The 6063-nt window shown below is 47.2% G+C and overlaps 1 pseudogene; it reads right to left on the reverse strand.

Annotated features, from left to right (window-relative positions):
* Positions 1–3078: 3078 nt before the first annotated feature.
* On the reverse strand, positions 3079–3993 carry LOC123404992 (annotated as a pseudogene).
* Positions 3994–6063: the final 2070 nt, after the last annotated feature.

Raw genomic sequence — 6063 nt, forward strand, 5'->3', positions numbered from 1 at the left:
ACTTATCTAGAACCAAACATGGTCTAATATCGCCTTGTCGGTCGCGTGCCAATGCTCGCCGGTGGTTTCTTCACAAAGGAGCATGTATCCTGGCACGTTGCTCATCCGTTTCCAGCACGCGAGCATGCAACGTTGCATCATTGAAGCAGCTCGTGTGCGTCGTAGGTGAGATTTCCTTGAGAAATGGAGAGAGAAAGGAGGAGACGCTCGTTGTGATCAATTATCCGTCCATGGCGGCTCGTCCTACAGAAGCCGCCGGTGGTTAGCCTGCAGTGACAACATCGTCACGGTTCATCCCTCGACGGATTCCTGGGAACAAAACAACTCAGGCATGGATAAGAAACGAAGGGAATAGAAAGAAGATAAGGCAGGGAAAAAAAGGAAAAGAAAAAGGAACCATGCGATTAAGTGGGATCCGACGTCGCTGACGGGTCCGACAGGAACATTTCGGCCGACGCTCCGGCTGAAAACGTTTACCAAGCAAGAAAAACACATAAGGGAAACGAAAAAGAAAAACAAAACGCAAGAAAGAGCAGGGAAGGAAAATCGCGTAAGTGGGCCGGCCCGTTTCAGCAAATAGGATCGGCCCGTGTGAAATGAGGAAGAAACAATAAATTCGAATCCCCCTCCCCGCACCAAAGTTTCTCGCTTTCTTCCCTCCCCCGCCTCGAATCCCGATTTGCTCCAAACATTTGGCGGAAATTTTTCAAGATTCGCAGGCTGTTGGAGCCTTCCGGCCAAAAATGGAAGGAAACGCAGATCCCCCCAAAATTTTCCCCCGAACTCAAATATTTTCGTCCCCCTCCCTCCTACCTACCTCCGCTACAAGTACAAGTAGCCATGGCAGATCTTCCCAGTCCCATCCCAAGCTCCAACCCAGCCACCTCGCCGGCCGCCCAGGCCTAGCAGAGCACCAGCACCAGCACCGAGCCGGCCGGATCCCGGGAGCGGCAGGCAGCTCTTCTCTTCTCCGAGATGGCAGTTGACCGCGCCGACAAGGAGAACCTGCCGCCTGCTACCGCCGCCGCCGCCGCCCGTCCTCATGGCGTCAGGAGCTGCAAGCTGAAGCGGCTCGGGAGGGCGCGGAGGCGGGTGCCGCTCAGGGACATCACCAACGTCTTCGTTGCCGAGTCCGCGGTCGCCGAGTTGCAGCAGGCCCTTCCCCAGCAGCCGCAGGAGGGGTCGGCGGCGGCGGAGCTGGCCGTGAAGAACGGGCCTGCTGGTGGCGCGGTGCTGAAGCCTGGCAGATACTTGCTCCGGAAGGAGTTTAGATAGCTACAAATTGTATATGGGTTATATACTGTCTACTTCTCATCTCATTGTCCAATGATTCGCTGGGCAATATTTGGTTGGATTGGTTACAGGAAATGAGCTTGCCGAAAGAATTTTTTTATAGGGAATATGCCAAATTGGATTCTTATATCGATTAAACGTGTATTGTTCTAAACCGGAATCTGCAACTCTTAAGTAACATGTTTTGAGAAATTATATTTCGACTTGAGATCTGCTTCTACCCCGGCCTTCTCTAGCTGGCATTCACAAAATATTGTCCATATACTTTTCCAGCAGCCTTTTGCTTCTAGATTTGTCATCATGTTTTCTTCAGGATTATGTTTCAGTTTTTTGCATTATGGCAACACTGAGGTGTCAGCTATGTATTTTGAAACTTGCAGGGTATGAATATTCCAATGGTTTTGTACTTGCTTCGTTTTTGTAACTTTTTTTTTATGTTGCCTCCGCTCTGCATACTGGAGTGTGAACTTAACAGAGCAGTTGTTAAAACAGGAAATGTTGTAGGTTTTCTGTAATTTGGCCGGTCAGTGGGCTATGTAGGTTTCTCCTGCAGCGCTAAAGAAAGGGCTAGTATTATTATCACGACAAGTTCAGTATGCACTTTGAATTGGATTGGAATATAGTTTTAGGACTAATTGGCAGTTGGTTGGATTAAGACCATAAGGGACATGTAGATTGTTTTTGTTCTTACTGCAAGTGCAAGGGCCTAAGGGCCAGTTCTTTTCCAGCTTATTTCAGGTTATTGTCAAAATAAACCAGAAACCTAAAAAAATTCGATTTGTATAAGCTAGCTTAACTTATTTTCACCGGAGTCCCCTTTGCAATGAAAATTGCCCATGGTTTTCGCACTTATGACAAGGAGTTTGCCCCCAAGTCCAACTCCTCGTCCCGCCGCTGAAAACCGAATCGAGCCGCTCTCGGTCGACGCTCTCGATTCCCTCTGCCGTCGCCGCTCCCGATTCCCTCCGCCGTCGCCGCTCTCGATTCCCTCCGCTGCCGCCGCTCCCGGTCCTTCCCTCCACTGTCGCGGCCCTTCCCTCCGCCGCCGCCGCTCCCGGTCCTTCCCTCCCGCCGCTGCTCCTTTCCTCCCTCGGGCGCAACCCCTCCCTCCCTCTGGTTTCTCCGCCCTTCTCCGCGACCTAGCAACAACAGCGCCACTCCGGCGGATGGCGTCCAACTCCGGTCGACGACCCACTCCAGCGAAGGACCCCGTCCCCTACCCTACTCCGGCCGATGACCCACTCCAACTCCACTTCAAGGGTATTATAGACTTTTCACTACTCATATCATATATAAGCTGGAAAAACATGCACCAAAAAGAACTCAAAGCACTATTAGAATTCAGAAACTTACATATCTATTACATCGTCACACAAAGGATATTCTTCCAGGATGATATATTTGTCTACATGGTCTACGAAGATGAGAGTACTCATGTTACTTGTCCATTGTGCTTGGTAAACTTCATGCAACTGGACATGTGCTTCACCTTCTTGCTCTCTCTGTTGTTGTCATTGTTATCGCTGGGCCTTTGCGTCTGACGTGTCTGGAAGATGTCGAATCTGGAGTTTTTGCTCCGTTTAGTTAGGCCAGTCCATCTAGTTGAACGTGTTTTGGTTTGGGGTTTTAATCAATGTCTTTGTAATGTCCCTAAAATGCAAAATAATGTAAAGAATTTGCCAATGTAGGGGTTTTCGGACTCCCTCCACTCCGCGACTATCGACAGCGACAGTGACAGAGGAGAAATGAACATTCAGATGACAGTGACAGTTACATCGATGATCTGGATGCGAAATTCAGTGATATTGTGACTATTCCAGATCCACACATCAGACTCAGAGTACCCATGTTATGTGTCCATTGGACCTGTCAAACATGATACGCTTGGACCTGTGCTTCACCATCTTGATCTCTGTGCCGTCATCGCCGCCGGGACCTACCTCGACGGCGGTGATGACGACGAAACGGTCCGGCTTCTTCCCAGAAGGGTCCATGGGGGGACTAGGGATAGTGCCGAAGAACCTGAAGATGCACATCTTGCCGGACCCGAGGTGCACCAGGTTGGAGGTGCCCCCCCGCCAGTCCCCGGGCAGCCTGAATTCCTCCCAGACCCCGCGCACCTCCGGCGGGCTCTCGGCTGTCGCGGTGGCGAGGTTGACGGCGAAGAGTGGGCCGCTGATGGACGCGAAGCCGAAGCACAGCCCTTCGCTGCCGCACACCGCCGGGACGTGCTCCGCTTTTCCGACGAACGGCAGCGCCCAGTCGCCTTCCTTCCTCCAGGAGCTGCGCCTGGTGTCCAACGAGTAGGTGCCGGCGTCCTGCGTGTACGTCCAGATCCTGCCGCCGTGTGCGCCTTGACGGAGGAGCGGGTGTAGCCGGGGTCGCGCACGTAGGGCGGCAGCGGGAGGCTGTGCCAGAACCAGTCCTCCCGGAGCTGGTCGTACCGGAGGGCCTCGAAGAGGCGACCTGCGTGTCGGGCACGCTCTCGAGGACGAAGAGGCCGTCCCCGACGGAGTGGGAGATCGGGCTGCTCTTGCGGGCGCGCATCACGGCCCCGCCGCGGACGGCGCGGCGGCCGACGTCGTAGATGGCGGTGCGGCGCTCGGCGTCGGTGGACACGACCTTGACGTCGTCGTCGCCGTCGCCGCGGATGACGCCTTCCCTGCCGTCGCACGGATCTTGACGCATGACCAACGCCATGTCAGCTCTATGAAGTCGTTCGCTCTGAACATATCTGCGGCGAATGTTCCCTTTCTAAGAAAAATAAAGAAAACACGAAGAATGTGCAACCGTGGGATTCGAAATACTCCCTCTGTACCCTAATATAGGTCGCTGGAGTAGCTAGTTTAGCTACTCCAACGACCTATATTACGGTACAAAGGGAGTAGTTGAAAAGCCCGGATCAACCATGGCCGGAGGTAATACCCGGAACCGTTCCACCATGGCGGTTCTTTAAGCGTTGTGGGCCGGTCGAGCTGGCCGGTTTTGAAAAGACCAGTGAACTAGGTAGTTTTTGCAAAACCAGACGGTTCAATGCCCTCAGTCAACTACTTTTTCTGCGAACAAGTCATGGGTAGAAATAAAAAAGATGAAAATACCTCCTTTGTAGGGTTTCAGACTTTCAGCCAACCACTGTGCATCCTGTATATGAATTAGGCATCCCAGGCCTTGCTGATTGCTATTATATTAGTATGATTGAGTTAGAGACTATCATGTACCTGATTTAGATATTACTATCATGTAGTTGTTGGTTACTTTGGCATTTGATTAGAATTTTTTATATATTATTTTATGGCTTAAAACCTCAATAATCGAACAGGTGAACCGGTGGTCTGACCGGTAAAAACATAAACCGTCAGCCTCACCGATTCGATTACCGGCCTGGTTTTTTAAACTGTTTAAACTCGAGGCCGGCTACATTAGTAGAAGGTTCACCACTTCAGTGAAGGTGTGTTTTTTTAATAGATGTCCTCTAACGTATTTTTGTAGCCGGCCTCGAGTTTGAACATACTAATTTTTTGTATGCAAAAATAGATGTGCTCAAACGTCTTTATGTTTTGCGAATTCATTTTCCAAAAATTCTGATTTTTCCATTTTTGAAAGGACAAGAATCCTTATTTTTTTAGAGGTTTTTTTTTCAAAACTTCTCGTGTGCATTTTTATTATAGGTCGCATGGAAATTCATATGACTTTTTCTATTATAGTTTAAATATTTTTATGAGCATGGCATTTTATTATCAATAACATGCCAATTTTTATTTATTAAGAGCAAGGCACTTTAATAGTCAAAGAACATGGCATCTTTTTAGAGGACGATAGTTTACAAATCAATAAAATGTCATTTTTATTAATCAGAGGATGGCCATTCTATTACTAAAATCATGACATTTTAATAGTCAATAAAGTGCATTTTTATTATTTTAATAGTTAATGACATGCCATTTTTATTTTTAAGAGGATGAAAGTTTAGTAATCAACAACATGACATTTTTGTTATTAAAAGGATGGTAGTTCTATTAAGGGTATGAAATTTTATTTATCATTAACATGTCATTTTAATAGTCAATAACATGATATTATTATTATTATTATTATTAAGAGATCGACATTTTTTTGTTACTGAGAGTACGATTTGTTTATTATTATTTAGTGGATGGCATTTTTAATTTTTAATGGCATGTATTTTTCCCCTCTTTTGACAATGGCAATTCCCATGTGTGAATTTTTTTGATGATTTTGAAAAAAAGAATCTTTACTTGGGCTTATCCAGATATAAAAATATTAGAGGATGGGAGTTTTAAAGTTTAGCTCGACAGTTTTTCGTTATTCAGACCATGGCTTTTAGGGTCCTCTTTTTGTTGTTGGCATTTTTTCTAAATAAAATAAAATGAACTAGGCTATGGACAGAGCGAACGAATTTTGTGAGGGTCAACTGGTTGTCGTACATAAAAAAATACTCCCTCCGTCCAATAATATAAAAAGCGTTTTTGACGCTAGTGTAGTCTCAAAAACACTCTTATATTATGGGACACATGGGGTAGTTTGCTCGATCTCCCACCACGCTAGCATGTCAAACCCCTAGAGCACGATACGTATGCACTATCATTTTTTACATGGCCAATTTATTGATGACAATTTTATGAAAATAAAGAAAATTGGGCCTCACCGTTTTTACTAAATGGCCTCCGGAAGATATTATGTCCTCCACTGACCCAAGCATCCTCTTCGACCATCAAAATCCGCTGCCCTAGTGTCAGGACCGGTTTCCAA

Source organism: Hordeum vulgare, chromosome 6H, assembly GCF_904849725.1.
Source record: "Hordeum vulgare subsp. vulgare chromosome 6H, MorexV3_pseudomolecules_assembly, whole genome shotgun sequence".
NCBI classification, from domain to species: domain Eukaryota; kingdom Viridiplantae; phylum Streptophyta; class Magnoliopsida; order Poales; family Poaceae; genus Hordeum; species Hordeum vulgare.